The sequence below is a fragment of the Phocoena phocoena genome, chromosome 8 (assembly GCF_963924675.1).
Source record: "Phocoena phocoena chromosome 8, mPhoPho1.1, whole genome shotgun sequence".
NCBI classification, from domain to species: domain Eukaryota; kingdom Metazoa; phylum Chordata; class Mammalia; order Artiodactyla; family Phocoenidae; genus Phocoena; species Phocoena phocoena.
Window position 1 is genome coordinate 101,469,591 of NC_089226.1, and position 17,213 is coordinate 101,486,803.

The 17,213-nt window shown below is 37.6% G+C and overlaps 1 pseudogene; it reads left to right on the forward strand.

The window, feature by feature from the left end:
* Nucleotides 1-348: 348 nt before the first annotated feature.
* Nucleotides 349-3,095, forward strand: LOC136127041 (steroid transmembrane transporter SLC22A24-like; annotated as a pseudogene).
* The last annotated feature ends 14,118 nt before the right edge of the window (nucleotides 3,096-17,213 follow it).

Here is a 17,213-nt window from a genome sequence, read left to right on the forward strand (position 1 = left end):
CACATATACACTACCAAATGTAAAATAGACAGCTAGTGGGAAGCAGCTACATGGCACAGGGAGATCAGCTCGGTGCTTTGTGTCCACTTAGAGGGGTGGGATAGGGAAGGTAGGCGGGAGATGCAAGAGGGAGGAGATATGGGGACATATGTATACATATAGCTGATTCACTTTGTTATACAGCAGAAACTAACACACCATTGTAAAGAAATTCTACTCCAATAAAGATGTTAAAAAAAGAGGGTCTCAGCTGTAGGAATAATGTGGTTATCAGGGGAGACCACAGAAACCTAGTTCAGCTCCTTTGGGGCAAAAATTCACCCAGCCCAGGGTGTGTAACAGCCAAGGATGCCTCCATCCATCTTTCAGAGTGTCAACCTCTCACTTGAACCTCAAAATAAACTGAATGCTGTGGACTGTGTGGATCACCGTCACCATGGTCGTGGAGAACAAGCTGGTGATGTTGAAAAAATCAAAAACTGGGTAATTTTGTCTCGCATCCCCAAAAAGAACAGAAAACGATTATTTGTTGGAATGTTGGTTGTGCTTTAGAAAAGGAAACTAAATGAAATATAAATGACTGATTCCAAACAGCCAATAAGGAAAGACGAGATGAGATGTTTGGGATCCTGGTGGTTGATCTTTGTGCTTCACTGCTGACCTGCTTTAGGCCCTTAATTTCCACAATGTCTACTCTTTAGAGATGTGAGATCTGTGACTGTGTGGTGCAGGCTGGTCTGTTCTCCAGCTTCTTTGCCTTCTTCTCCCTGGTGAAGATAAAATGCAGAATAAAGCTGATCCTAAAACTGAAAAAAAAGTGATTGTATTTTGTTAATTATTTTAATCTAAATTCAGTGTAAACAATAAAAACACTTGTTTTCTGTTCTTTCCACAGGAAAATCATAAAGCAGTTCACTTCTGTGTGTCTCAAATTCCATTTTCTGGAAGTGACTGAAGACCCTGTATCAGCCTTATTTTAGCTTGATTAGAGACCATTGTACATGCCAAAGTCCAAATTTGACTTTACAGAAATCACTGAGCCCAAGCACATTCAGAGAGTAAAACTTTAAACAGATTTAATGGTCATCAGAGAGAAGTATCTTTGGTAAATTATTTTCTCTGTGACTTTTCTAAAGAAGAAATACCTCCTGATTCCAAAAGGACTGGGGACATTGCTTCCACTGCTCTGTTGCAGTAGTGAGGTCACAGGAACCATTGATGAGAAACTGGTGTGAGGTCACATAGACTTAGTGTCAATTAGTGAAAGGAAATGTTTTTCTCCCTTTGAAGTTGTAGCTAAAGTCATCCTGACTCTTCGTGAGGATCACCTGTACACAATGGCCTTTGAGGAACTCCTGGATGAATTTGGTGACCTGGGGAAATTCCAGATCCTTCAGCTGGTTTTTTTTTTTTTTTTTTTGGCGATACGCTGGCCTCTCTCACTGTTGTGGCCTCTCCCGTTGCAGAGCACAGGCTCTGGACGCGCAGGCTCAGGGGCCATGGCTCACGGGCCCAGCCGCTCCGTGGCATGTGGGACCCTCCCGGACCGGGGCACGAACCTGCGTCCCCTGCATCGGCAGGCGGACTCCCAACCACTGTGCCACCAGGGAAGCCCCTTCAGCTGGTTTTAATTCTTCCTTCTCTCATGATAGTAGTTTGTCATCTACTATTGGAGAATTTCACTGCAGCCATTCCTAGTCATCGCTGCTGGGTCCACATCCTTGATAATGGCACTGTCTCTGATAATGACACTGGGACCCTCAGCCCTGATGTCCTCCTGAGAATCTCCATCCCGTTAGATGCTAGCTTGAAACCAGAGAAATGTCATCATTTCCTCCTCCCCTAGTGGCATCTCCTTCACCTGAATGGGACCTTCCCCAACATGACTGACCTGGACACGGAGCCCTGCGTGGGCGGCTGGGTATATGACCGAAGCTCCTTCTCCTCCACCATCGTGACTGAGGTAAAGGCCCCATCTACCTCTCGTGAGTTCATGTTATGGGTGTTTACAATAGCATAAAATAAACACAGTTCAACCGTTCAGTTGCTGAGTAGATAATGTAGCCACCTCTCTTTCATTCTTTTAGGAAAAGTGATTGCTTATCTACTTAATTGCCAAGCACTTATAGCACAATTGATGACAGTGAAATCAACAAACTAGACATGAATTTCACTATCACAAAGCTTTAAATTTAATGTGAAGATTGATGGTTGGATAAGTACTTGATATAAATTGTGGAAAATTATTCTTGGTCGTTTGCTCTCAACCTAGTTGCAAATTGCAACTATTTGTTAGTTTTTTAAAAAATTCCATGTCCTGGCTACTTGTCTGAGAAACAAATTGGAGTGCATTTCACTCTGGGTGTGAAATCTGGGAATCAGTGTTGAAAAAAAACTTCAGTGGGGCTTCCCTGGTGGTGCAGTGGTTGAGAATCTGCCTGCTAATGCAGGGGACACGGGTTCGAGCCCTGGTCTGGGAAGATCCCACATGCCGCGGAGAAACTAGGCCCGTGAGCCACAACTACTAAGCCTGCGCTTCTGGAGCCTGTGCTCCGCAACAAGAGAGGCCGCGATAGTGAGAGGCCCGCACACCGCGATGAAGAGTGGCCCCCGCTTGCCACAACTAGAGAAAGCCCTCGCACAGAAACGAAGATGCAACACGGCAAAAATTAATTAATTAATTAATAAACTCCTACCCCCAACATCTTCAAAAAAAAAACTTCAGTGTTTTCAATGTGTGCAAATATTGCGGTCTACTGAGGTATGCAGTGTTAAGTGAATGTAAAGATTGGCCCCAAGATAACCTAGGAGAGTTAGCTGAGGAATTCTAGAAAATATATGCTTAAGCTGAGACATGAATGATTCAGATGAGTAGATGTAGTAAAGGAAGCCATAGGCTGTGTTCACTGAGGGCTATTGGAGTCAGTGCACATCAAGGGATACAAGATGCTGTGAAGCTCCTCTGTGCTGGTTTCCTTCTCTTCCGGTGGGACCTCGTATGTGATCATCAGTCACAGAAACGAGTGGTTCAATCCCGATTCATGGCTGGAATGCTGGTGTGGGGCCTCATATATGGCCATCTCTCAGACGGATGAGTGTCTCTAGCTCACTGCTGCCCTTCCTCTGTGGTGTTTTCACAGTTTATGATTAACTGTTTCATAAAGAAGTCTTTATTGAGCTCCCCCAGTATACAATTTAAACTGTTGTGGGTTGCCTTGGTTCCCAGGGAGCTATAGATGGAATTGCAGAATTAGACTCATTGTGATAAATGCCATTTTGTTGCCACAGAGCTCTCTGTACTGGACACAGAAATGACCTCTTTATGAGATCTGGGAACATTTCAGAACAGCATTTAGAGGCAAGTTACCCTAAACTTCATTTATAGAGATGAGAAGGAGTTGCCAATGGGAAGTAAAAGGAATGCAGGCCTTTGCCATAGCTTCTATATTAAGCACCTTACAGATTCAGTGAGCTAAATGCTGTGGCTTCCTACATCAGTCACCATGCTGTGGTTACCCCACTGCAATTAGTATTCATTCTATAAAACCTGGTGCTTTGTTACTTGGTGCTGAAGTTGAATTAAGACATGTTGTGGCTATAATCTGGATGTTTGATTCTGTAAAAAAAAAAAAAAAGCCTCGTTAGAGGTAATACTTGCAAGCATGTAAGGTAATTAATCTGTAGACCCCTGGTGTTATAACTTGTGTGTGAGAGGTTTGGGTTATTCTGTTTCTGGCAGTAATCATTTGAAAGTAAGAGGACTACCATGGCAGCCATACATGCAAGTCTCCTGTAGGGGAGGTGAAAGGCTTAAAGTATCCCTTGTTGTCTGTAAGCCTAACATCATTTAATCCTACAGCTGAAAATTGTGGACTCTGAACGTATCACCTCAGTGTAATTCATAAAAGATTTCAGGGTCAGAGTGCTCATATTGGCCAGTCTTCCAACTGAACCCTTTACGATGATTCACAGTAAAATGCTGATTGATCTCTTTATATGGGCATAGGGTGATAGATATGTGTGGCTGTGTGTGGAAGTGGGTTATGACAGGTGATGAGTGTGGAAACTTAAGGAAAGAAGAGGGAGTCTTATAGCTAAGCTAAAGATTTTAAACTAAAAAGCTTCTGAATACCATCATGAAAAGGAAAAACAAAGTGGGATTATGTCAAACTAAAAAACTTTGCAAAGCAAAGGAAATGATCAACAAAGTGAAAAGGAAACCTACAGAATGAGAGAAAATATTTGAAAGTCATATAGCTGATAAAGAGTTACTATCCAAAGTTTACAGGGAACTACTACAACCAATGGCAAAAATCCACAAATAACCTGACTTTTTAAATGGGCAAAGGAAATCAATAGGTATTTCTCCAAAGATCACATAGAAATAGTGAACAGGTATATGAAAAGATGCATAACATCTCTAATCATTAGAGAATTACAAATGAAAACAACGAGATGTACCCTTATGCCAGTTCAGAAGTCTAATATATCCAAAACACTGTTTTCAAGACCAATGTCAAGGGGCTTTGTCCTTATCTTTTTTTCCAGGAATTTTACTGTTTCGGGGTATTGTGTAAGTCTAATCCATTTTGAGTGAATTTTTTCAATTGTGTATATAGGGGTCAAACTTCATTCTTCTCTATGTGATTATACAGTTTTCTCAATACGATTACTGAAGACACTGTTATTGGCTTCTTTACCACATATGGTATCTGAAGACTTAATTTCTGGGATCATAAATCTTTTCTATTGGTTTATGGTCTATTTTAATGCCAGTACCATTCTGTTTTATTACTATAGCTTTGTAGTATATTTTGAAATCAAAAGTGTGATGCTTCTAGCTTGGATCTTCTTTGTGAGGATTGCTTTGACTATTTAGGTCATTGGTGATTTCACATAAATTTTAGGATAGTTTTTCTATTTCTGTGAAAAATGTCATTAGAATTTTGAAAGAGATTGCACTGAATCTATAGATGGCTTTGCGTACTACGGACATTGTAAAAATACTAATTTTTCTAATATGAACTTGGGTCATCTTTCCATTTATTTATGTCTTATGTTCTTTCATCAAAGTCTTGTTTTCAGTGTCCAGATCTTTCATCTCCTTGGATAAAATTATACCTAATTATTTTATTGTTTTTGATGCTATAGTAAATGGGACTGTTTCTTTCTTTCTTTTTTTTTAACATCTTTACTGGAGTATAACTGCTTTACAATGGTGTGTTAGTTTCTGCTTTAAAACAAAGTGAATCAGTTATACATATACATATGTCCCCATATCTCCTCCATCTTTCGTAACCCTCCCTCCCACCCTCCCTCTCCCACCCCTCTAGGTGGTCACAAAGCACCAAGCTGATCTCCCTGTGCTATGCGGCTGCTTCCCACTAGCTATCTATTTTAGGTTTGGTAGTGTATATATGTCCTTGCCACTCACTCACTTAGTCCCAGCTTACCCGTCCCCCTCCCTGTATCCTCAAGTCATTTCTCTAGTAGGTCTGTGGGGACTGTTGTTTTATCAGCTTTTTCAGAACTTCTTTTTTTCTTTTTTAACATCTTTATTGGGGTATAATTGCTTTACAATGGTGTGTTAGTTTCTGCTTTATAACAAAGTGAATCAGTTATACATATACATATGTCCCCATATCTCCTCCCTCTTTCATCTCCCTCCCTCCCACCCTCCCTATCCCACCCCTCTAGGTGGTCACAAAGCACCAAGCTGATCTCCCTGTGCTATGCGGCTGCTTCCCACTAGCTATCTATTTTACGTTTGGTAGTGAATATATGTCCATGCCACTCTTTCACTTTGCCCCAGCTTACCTTTTCCCCACCCTATATCCTCAAGTCCATTCTCTAGTAGGTCTGCATCTTTATTCCCATCTTGTCCCTAGGTTCTTCATGACCATTGTTTTTTTTTTAGATTCCATATATATGTGTTAACATATGGTATTTTTTTCTCTCGTTCTGACTTACTTCACTCTGTATGACAGTCTCTAGGTCCATCCACCTCACTACAAATAACTCAATCTCGTTTCTTTTGAGCAATATTCCATTGTATATATGTGCCACATCTTCTTTATCCATTCATCTGTTGATGGAAACCTTGGTTGCTTCCATGTCCTGGCTATTGTAAATAGAGCTGCAATGAACGTTTTGGTACATGACTCTTTTTGAATTGTATCTCAGGTATATGCCCAGTAGTGGGATTGCTGGGTGGCATGGTAGTTCTATTTTTAGTTTTCTAAGGAACGTCCATACTGTTCTCCATAGTGGCTGTATCAATTTACATTCTCACCAACAGTGCAAGAGGGTTCCCTTTTCTCCACACCCTCTTCAGCATTTATTGTTTCTAGATTTTTTGATGATGGCCATTCTGACTGGTGTGAGATGATATCTCATTGTAGTTTTGATTTGCATTTCTCTAATGATTAATGATGTTGAACATTCTTTCATGTGTCTGTTGGCAATCTGTATATCTTCTTTGGAGAAATGTCTATTTAGGTCTTCTGCCCATTTTTGGATTGGGTTTTTGTTTTTTTGATATTGAACTGCATGAGCTGCTTGTAAATTCTGGAGATTAATCCTTTGTCAGTTGCTTCATTTGCAAATATTTTCTCCCATTCTGAGGGTTGTCTTTTCATCTTGTTTATGGTTTCCTTTGTTGTGCAAAAGCTTTGAAGTTTCATTAGGTCCCATTTGTTTATTTTTGTTTTTATTTCCATTTCTCTAGGAGGTGGGTCAAAAAGGATCTTGCTGTGATTTATGTCATAGAGTATTCTGCCTATGTTTTCCTCCAAGAGTTTGATGGTGTATGGCCTTATATTTAGGTCTTTAATCCATTTTGAGTTTATTTTTGTGTATGGTGTTAGGGAGTGTTCTAATTTCATTCTTTTACATGTAGCTGTCTTGTTTTCCCAGCATGACTTACTGAAGAGGCTGTATTTTCTCCACTGTATATTCTTGCCTCCTTTATCAAAGGTAAGGTGACCATATGTGCGTGGGTTTATCTCTGGGCTTTATATCCTGTTCCATTGATCTATATTTCTGTTTTTGTGCCAGTACCATACTGTCTTGATTACTGTAGCTTTGTAGTATAGTCGGAAGTCAGGGACCATCACTCTGATCCCAAAACCAGACAAAGATGTCACAAAGAAAGAAAACTACAGGACAATATCACTGATGAACATAGATGCAAAATTCCTCAACAAAATACCAGCAAACAGAATCCAACAGCACATAAAAGGATCGTACACGATGATCAAGTGGGGTTTATCCCAGGAATCCAAGGATTCTTCAATATACGCAAATCAATCAATGTGATACACCATATTAACAAACTGAAGGAGAAAAACCATATGATCATCTCAATAGATGCAGAGAAAGCTTTTGACAAAATTCAACATCGATTTATGGTAAAAACCCTCCAGAAAGTAGGCTTAGAGGGAACTTTCCTCAACATAATAAAGGCCATATATGACAAACCCACAGCCAACATCATTCTCAATGGTGAAAAACTGAAACCATTTCCACTAAGATCAGGAACAAGACCAGGTTGCCCACTCTCACCACTATTATTCAACATAGTTTTGGAAATTTTAGCCACAGCAATCAGAGAAGAAAAAGAAAGAAAAGGAATACAAATGGGAAAAGAAGTAAAGCTGTCACTGTTTGCAGATGACATGATATTATATAAAGAGAATCCTAAAGATGCTACCAGAAAACTACTAGAGCTAATTGATGAATTTGTTAAAGTAGCAGGATACAAAATGAATGCACAGACATCTCTTGCATTCCTATACACTAATGATGAAAAATCTGAAAGTGAAATTAAGAAAACACTCCCATTTACCACTGCAACAAAAAGAATAATATATCTATGAATAAACCTACCTAAGGAGACAAAAGACCTGTATGCAGAAAATTACAAGACACTGATAAAAGAAATTAAAGATGATACAAATAGATGGAGAGATATACCATGTTCCTGGATTGGAAGAATCAACATTGTGAAAATGACTCTACTACCCAAAGCAATCTACAGATTCAATGCAACCACTATCAAACTAGCACTGGCATTTTTCACAAAACTAGAACAAAAATTTCACAATTTGTATGGAAACACAAAAGACCCTGAATAGCCAAAGCAATCTTGAGAAAGAAAAACGGAGCTGGAGGAATCAGATATTTCTTTGTTAGCATGTAGAAATGCATTTGATCTCTATATGTTGATTTCATATCCTACAAAGTTACTGAATTTGTAGATTAGTTCTAACAAATTTTTTTGGTTGAGTTTACAGGATTTTCTATGTACAAGTTCATATCATCTGCAACCACAGAGAATATAATTCCTCCTTTCCAGTATGGATACATTTTACTTCTTTTTCTCTCCTGGTAGCTCTGAGTAGGAATTCCAGGATTATGTTGATAGGAGAGGTGTGAGTGGGCACACTTTTTTCCCCTGAACATAGAGGGAAATATTTCAAAGTGTCACTACTATGTGTGATGTTATCTGAAGACCTGTTGTATATCATTTTTATTATGTTCAGGTATGTTCCTTCTATACCCAGTTAATTGGGCACTTATATTTTTATTACAAATACGTAGACATTAACAACACACTCTTGAACAAACATTCCACTGAAGAGGAAATTGAAAGAGGGTTTTAAAAATATCTGAGACAAACAAAAACAAAATCACAGCACACCATAATTTCTGAGATGTGGCAAGATACTAGTAAAAGTGAATTTTATATTAACAAATGTCTATGTTAGAAAGAAAAAAGATCTTAAATAAACAATCTAACTTTATACCTCAAAGAAGTAGAAAAGAGAACAAACTAAGCCAAAAGTTAGTAGAAGGAATTAACAGTCAAGATTACAGCAGCATTAAATGCACCAACATTCAAATTATAGGGGTCCCAGAAGAAGAAGAGAAAAAGAAACGGACTCAGAAAATATTTGAAGAGATTATAGTTGAAAACTTCCCTAACATGGGAAAGGAAATAGTTAATCAAGTCCAGGAAGCACAGAGAGTCCCATACAGGATAAATCCAAGGAGAAACACGCCAAGACACATATTAATCAAACTATCAGAAATTAAATACCAAGAAAAAATATTAAAAGCAGCAAGGGAAAAATAACAAATAACACACTAGGGAATCCCCATAAGCTTAACAGCTGATCTTTCAGCAGAAACTCTGCAGGCCAGAAAGGAGTGGCAGGACATATTTAAAGTGATGAAGGAGAAAAACCTACAGCCAAGATTACTCTACCCAGCAAGGATCTCATTCAGATTTGACAGAGAAATTAAAACCTTTAGAGACAAGCAAAAGCTAAAAGAACTCAGCACCACCAAACCAGCTTTACAAAAAATGCTAAAGGAACTTCTCTAGGCAGGAAACACAGAGAAAGAAAAGACCTACAATAACAAACCCAAAACAAATAAGAAAATGGTAATAAGAACATACACATCGATAATTACCTTAAATGTAAAAGGATTAAATGCTCCAACCAAAAGACATAGACTGGCTGAATGGATACAAAAACAAGACCTGTATATATGCTGTCTACAAGAGACCCACTTCAGACCTAGGGACACATACAGACTGAAAGTGAGGGGAGGGAAAAAGATATTCCATGCAAATGGAAATCAAAAGAAAGCTGGAGCAGCAATTCTCATATCAGACAAAATAGACTTGAAAACAAAGACTACTACACGTGACAAAGGACACTACATAATGATCAAGGGATCAAACCAAGAAGAAGATATAACAATTGTAAATATTTATGCACCCAACATAGGAGCACCTCAATACCTAAGACAAATACTAACAGCCAGAAAAGGGGAAATCGACAGTAACACCATGATAGTAGGGGACTTTAACACCCCACTTTCAACAATGGACAGATCATCCAAAATGAAAATAAATAAAGAAACACAAGCTTTAAATGATATATTAAACAAGATGGACTTAATTCATATTTATAGGACATTCCATCCAAAAACAACAGAATACACATTCTTCTCAAGTGCACATGGAACATTCTCCAGGATAAATCATATCTTGGGTCACAAAATCAGGCATGGTAAATTTAAGAAAACTGAAATCATATCAAGTATCTTTTCTGACCACAACGCTATGAGACTAGATATCAATTACAGGGAAAAAATCTGTAAAAAATACAAACACATGGAGGCTAAACAATACACTACTTAATAACCAAGAGATCACTGAAGAAATCAAAGAGGAAATCAAAAAATACCTAGAAACAAATGACAATAAAAAACTATGAGCCAAAACCTATGGGATGCAGCAAAAGCAGTTCTAAGCGGGAAGTTTATAGCAACACAATCCTACCTTAAGAAACAGAAACATCTCAGATAAACAACCTAACCTTACATCTAAGCAATTAGAGAAAGAAGAATAAATAAACCCCAAAGTTAGCAGAAGAAAAGAAATCATAAAGATCAGATCAGAACTAAATGAAAAAGAAATGAAGGAAACGATAGCAAAGATCAATAAAACTAAAAGCTGGTTCTTTGAGAAGATAAACAAAATTGATAAACCAGACTCATCAAGAAAAAAAAGAAGACTCAAATCAACAGAATTAGAAAGGAAAAAGGAGAAGTAACAACTGAAACCGCAGAAATACAAAGGATCATGAGAGATTACTGCAAGCAACTATTTGCCAATAAAATGGACAACCTGGAAGAAATGGACAAATTCTTAGAAAGGCACAATATTCGACACTGAACAGGAAGAAATAGAAAATATAAACAGACCAATCACAAGCACTGAAATTGAGATTGTGATTAAATATCTTCCAACAAACAAAAGCCCAGGACCAGATGGTTTCACAGGCGAATTCTACCAAACATTTAGAGAAGAGCTAACACCTATCCTTCTCAAACCCTTCCAAAATATAGCAGAGGGAGGAACACTACGAAACTCATTCTATGAGACCACCATCACCCTGATACCAAAACCAGACAAGAATATCACAAAGAAAGAAAACTACAGGCCAATATCACTGATGAACATAGATGCAAAAATCTTCAACAACATACTAGCAAACAGACTCCAACAGCACATTAAAAGGATCATACACCATGATCAAGAGGGGTTTATCCCAGGAATGCAAGGATTCTTCAATATACACAAATCAATCAATGTGATACATCATATTAACAAACTGAAGGATAAACACCATATGATAATCTCAGTAGATGCAGGAAAAGTTTTCAACAAAATTCAACACCAATTTATGATAAAAACCCTCCAAAAAGTAGGCATAGAAGGAACTTACCTCAACATAATAAAGGCCATATATGACAAATCCACAGCCAACATCATTCTCAATGGTGAAAAACTGAAACCATTTCCACTAAGGTCAGGAACAAGACAAGGTTGCCCACTCTCACCACTATTATTCAACATAGTTTTGGAAGTTTTAGCCACACCAATCAGAGAGGAAAAAGAAATAAAAGGAACCCAAATCGGAAAAGAAGAAGTAAAGCTGTCATTGTTTGCAGATGACATGACACTATACATAAAGAATCCTAAAGATGCTAGCAGAAAACTACTAGAGCTAATCAATGGATTTGGTAAAGCTGCAGGATACAAAATGAATGCACAGAAATCTCTTGCATTCCTATACACTAATTATGGAAAATCTGAAAAAGAAATTAAGGAAACACTCCCATTTACCATTGCAACAAAAAGAATAAAATACCTAGGAATAAACCAACTTAAGGAGACAAAAGACCTGTATGCAGAAAACTACAAGATGCTGATGAAAAAAATTAAACATGATACAAACAGATGGAGAGATATACCATGTGCTTGGATTGGAAGAATCAACATTGTGAAAATGACTCTGCTACCCAAAGCAATCTACAGATTCAATGCAATCCCTATCAAACTACCAATGGCATTTTTCACAGAACTAGAATAAAAAATTTCACAATTTGTATAGAAACACAAAAGACCCTGAATAGCCAAAGCAATCTTAAGAAAGAATAATGGAGCTGGAGGAATCAGACTCCCTGACTTCAGACTATACTACAAAGCTACAGTAATCAAGAAAGTGTGGTACTGGCACAAAAACAGAAATATAGATCATTGGAACAGGATAGAGAGCCCAGAGGTAAACTCATGCACATATGGTCACCTTATTTTTAATAAAGGAGGAAAGAATATACAATGCAGAAAAGACAGCCGCTTCAATACGTGGTGCTGGGAAAACTGGACAGCTACATGTAAAAGAATGAAATTAGAACATTCCCTAACACCATACACAAAAATAAATTCAAAATGGATTAAAGACCTAAATGTAAGGCCAGACACTATGAAACTCTTAGAGGAAAACATAGGCAGCACACTCTATAACATAAATCACACGAGATCCTTTTTGACCCACCTCTTAGAGAAATAGAAATAAAAACAAACAAACAAAAAAAACAAACGTGACCGAATGATACTTAAAAGCTTTTGGACAGCAAAGGAAAACATAAACAAGATGAAAAGGCAACCGTCAGAATGGGAGAAAATATTTGCAAATGAAGCAACTGACAAAGGATTAATCCCCAGAATTTACAAGCAGCTCATGCAAGTCAATATCAAAAAAACAGAAACCCAATCCAAAAATGGGCAGAATACCTACATATACATTTCTCCAAAGGAGATATACAGATGGCCCAGAAACACATGAAAGAATGCTCAACATCATTAATCATTAGAGAAATGGAAATCAAAACTACAATGACATATCACCTCACACTGGTGAAAATGGCCATCATCAAAAAATCTATAAACAATAAATGCTGGAGAGGGTGTGGAGAAAAGGGAACCCTCTTGCACTGTTGGTGGGAATGTAAATTGATACCCCCACTATATACAACAGTATGGAGGTTCCTTAAAAAACTAAAAATAGAAATACCATACGACCCAGCAACCCCCTACTGGGCATATACCCTGAGAAAACAATAATTCAAAAAGAGTCAATTACCACAATGTTCATTGCAACTCTATTTACAGTAGCCAGGACATGGAAGCAACCTAAGTGCCCATCAACAGATGAATGGATAAAGAAGGTGTGGCACATATATACAATGGAATATTGCTCAGGCATAAAAAGAAACGAAATTGAGTTATTTGTAGTGAGGTGGATGGACCTAGAGTCTGTCATACAGAGTGCACTAAGTCAGAAAGAGAAAAACAAATACCGTATGCTAACACATATATATGGAATGTAGAAAAAGAAAAAGAAAAAGAAAAAATGGTCAGAAGAACCTAGGGGCAAGACGGGAATAAAGACACAGACCTACTAGAGAATGGACTTGAGAATACAGGGAGGGGAAGGGTAAGATGGAACAAAGTGAGAGAGTGGCACAGACATATATACACTACCAAATGTAAAATAGGTAGCTAGTGGGAAGCAGCTGCATAGCACAGGGAGATCAGCTCGGTGCTTTGTGACCACCTAGAGGGGCGGGATAGGGAGGGTGGGAGGGAGGGAGATGCAAGAGGGAAGAGATATCGGGACATATGTATATGTATAACTGATTTTGTTATAAAGCAGAAACCAACACACCATTGTAAACCAGTTATACTCCAATAAAGTTGTTAAAAAAAAAAAGACTGTTACAAGAGACAAAGAAGGACAGTACATAATGATCAAGGCATCAGTCCAAGAATAAGTTATGACAATTGTAAATATATATGCAGCCAACATAGGAGCAAGTCAATATATAAGGCAAATGCCACAGCAATCAGAGAAGAAAAAGAAATAAAAGGAATCCACATTGGAAAGAAAGAATTAAAACTGTCAGTGTTTGCAGATGACATGAAACTATACATAGAACATCCTAAAGGTGCTACCAGAAAACTACTAGAGGTCATCAATGAATTCAGTAAATTTGCAGGATACAAAATTAATACAGAGAAATCTCTTGCATTCGTACACACTAACAATGAAAGATCAGAAAGAGAAATGAAGGAAACAATCCCATTTACCATTGCATCAAAAAGAATAAAATACCTAGAAATAAACCTAATTAAGGAGGCAAAATACCTGTACTTTGAAAACTGTAAGTCACTGATGAAAGAAATTGAAGATGACATAAACAGATGGAAAGATATATGAAAGTTCTTGTACTGGAAGAATCAATATTGTCAAAATGACTATACTACCCAAGGCAATCTACAGACTCAATGCAATCCCTGTCAAATTACCAATAGTGTTTTTCACAGAACTAGAACAAAAAAATCTTAAAATTTGTATGGATACACGAAAGACCACCAATAGCCAAAGCAATCTTGAGAAAGAAAAATAGAGCTGGACGAATCATGCTCCCAGACTTCAGACTACACTACAAATGTACAATAATCAAAACAGTATGGTATTGGCACAAAAACAGAAATAGAGATCAAGGGAACAGGATAGAAAGCCCAGAAGTAAACCTACGCACCTATAGTCAATTAATCTATGACAAAGGAATCAAGAATGTACAATGAAGAAAAGATAGTCTCTTCAATAAGTGGTGCTTGGAAAACTGGACAGCTCCATGTAAAAAAAATGAAACTAGAACGTTCTCTAACACCTTACACAAAAATAAACTCAAAATGATTAAAGTCCTAAACGTAAGATCAGATACAATAAAACTCCTAGAAGAAAACATAGAACACTCTTTGACATAAATCACAGCAATATTTTTTGGATTCACCTCCTAGAGTAATGAAAACAAAAATAAAAATAAACAAATGGGATCTAATTAAACTGAAAAGCATTTGCACAGCAAAGGAAACCATAAAAACAAAGAAAGAAAGAAACAAACAAAAAAACCCGAAAAGACAACTCACAGAATGGAAGAAAATATTTGCAAATGAAGCGACCAACAAGAGATTAATCTCCAAAATATACAAACAGCTCATGTGGCTCAATATCAAAAAAGCAAACAGGGCTTCCCTGGTGACGCAGTGGTTGAGAGTCCGCCTGCCGATGCAGGGGACACGGGTTCGTGCTCTGGTCCGGGAAGATCCCACATGCTGCGGAGTGGCTGGGCTCGTGAGCCATGGCTGCTGAGCCTGTGCGTCCGGAGCCTTGCTCCGCAACGGGAGAGGCCACAACAGTGAGAGGCCCATGTACAGCACAAAAAAAAAAAAAAAAAAAAAGCAAACAACCCAATCAAAAAGTTGGCAAAAGATCTAAATAGACATTTCTCCAAAGAAGACATACAGATGGCCAAAAACACATGAAAAGATGTACAACATCACTAATTATTAGATAAATGCAAACTACAATGAGATTTACAATAGCCAGGACATGGAAGCAACCTAAATGTCCATCAACAGAGGAATGGATAAAGAAGATGTAGTACAGCGTTTCCCTGGTGGCGCAGTGGTTGAGAGTACGCCTGCTGATGCAGGGGACACGGGTTCGTGCCCCGGTCCGGGAAGATCCCACATGCCACAGAGCGGCTAGGCCCGTGAGCCATGGCCGCTGAGTCTGCGCGTCCGGAGCCTGTGCTCCGCAATGGGAGAGGCCACAATGGTGAGAGGCCCGCATAACACAAAGAAAAAAAAAAAAAAAGAAGATATAGTATATATATACGGTGGAATATTACTCAGCTGTAAGAAAGAATGAAATAATGCCATTTGCAGCAACATGGATGTACCTGGAGATTATCATACTAAGTCAGAAAGAGAAAGACAAATATATCTCTTATATGCAGAATCTTTTAAAAAATGATACAAATGAACTTATTTACAAAACAGAAACAGTTTCACAGAAAAGGTGGGGGGAGGGATAAATTGGGAATTTGGGATTGACATTTACCCACTGCTATATTTAAAATAGATAACCAACAAGGACCTACTGTATAGCACAGGGAACTTTGCCCAATATTCTGTAATAACCTAAATGGGAAAAGAATTTGAAAAAGGATAGATACATGTATATGTATAACTGAATCACTTTACTGTACACCTGAAACTAACACAATATTGTTAATCCACTATACTCCAATATAAAGTAAAAATTAAATATATATGTAGAAAAATAATAAAGTCAAATTAATTGCCAAAAATAGAATTAATTAGTCATAAAAAGGAATGAAAGAATGGCATATGTTACAACATAGATGAAACTTGAAAACATTATGTTAAGTGAAAAAAAAAAACAGAAAGAAGCCAGATACAAAGGCCCACATACTTTATAACGTGATTTCTATGAAATACATAAATTAGGCAAATCCATAGAGACAGATGTAGATTAGTGGTTGCTAAGAGTTAGGGGTAAAGTGGGGAATGGGGTGTGACTCCTCATGGGTACAGGTTTCTTTTGTGGTGACAAAAATGTTCTGTAATGAGAGCGTAGTCATGGACGCACAACTGTGAACAAATAAAATCCACGTAAGTGTATATTTTAAAAAGAATTACGTGTTATATGAATTATACCACAATAAGGCTTCAAAAAAATGTTAATGGAAGATTTAGTGCTAACAAAGGTGACATTTTTCCTATATTGCTCTTCAGTTCTTCCATAGCACATTGAGCATTTGCCATATATATGTTTTATAATATCAGATTGTAGTTACTTACATACCTCTCCCTTACTCACCATAGTCTTACACTTAAAGACCTTGTCTAACACAATGCTGTATTCCTAGAACAGAGCAGGTCCTCACAAATGTTATCCGAATGAATCTATAAGCCTGTAAAAAATAAACTTCTCTATGCACTGACTTAGCCCTCTGCCCTCCATCACTACCCACCCTGACCCCCATTTTGAGTAATTTATTTTCAATGTGAAATCATGGTTTGATTTGACTTTCAGCAGAATAATGTCATTTACCAAAAGAAAAATATTGTATCATATTTCACTTGCTTTAAATTAACTCAGGACTATTTTCATTAACTCTTTTAATCAAAAGTCAGTACTAAAAAGCAAAGCACTTACTTTCAGTACTTTTCACAGAAAAACAAAAGACGTTTCACTTTTGAGTCTGACAAATGACATGTTCTGAAAGGGACTGCAAACCATGTAGCAGGTTTATTTTATTTTATTTACAGATGTGTAGCTCAAAGTCCAGTGTCACTTTGGGACACTGCTGATAAAAAGAATTTTCACAAAGTAGACCTTTAAACAGTTTTGTCAATTGCTGGAAGCATCTCAGCAAAATATTTCTCTGTGACTTTAAAGAAGACAGTTACCGAC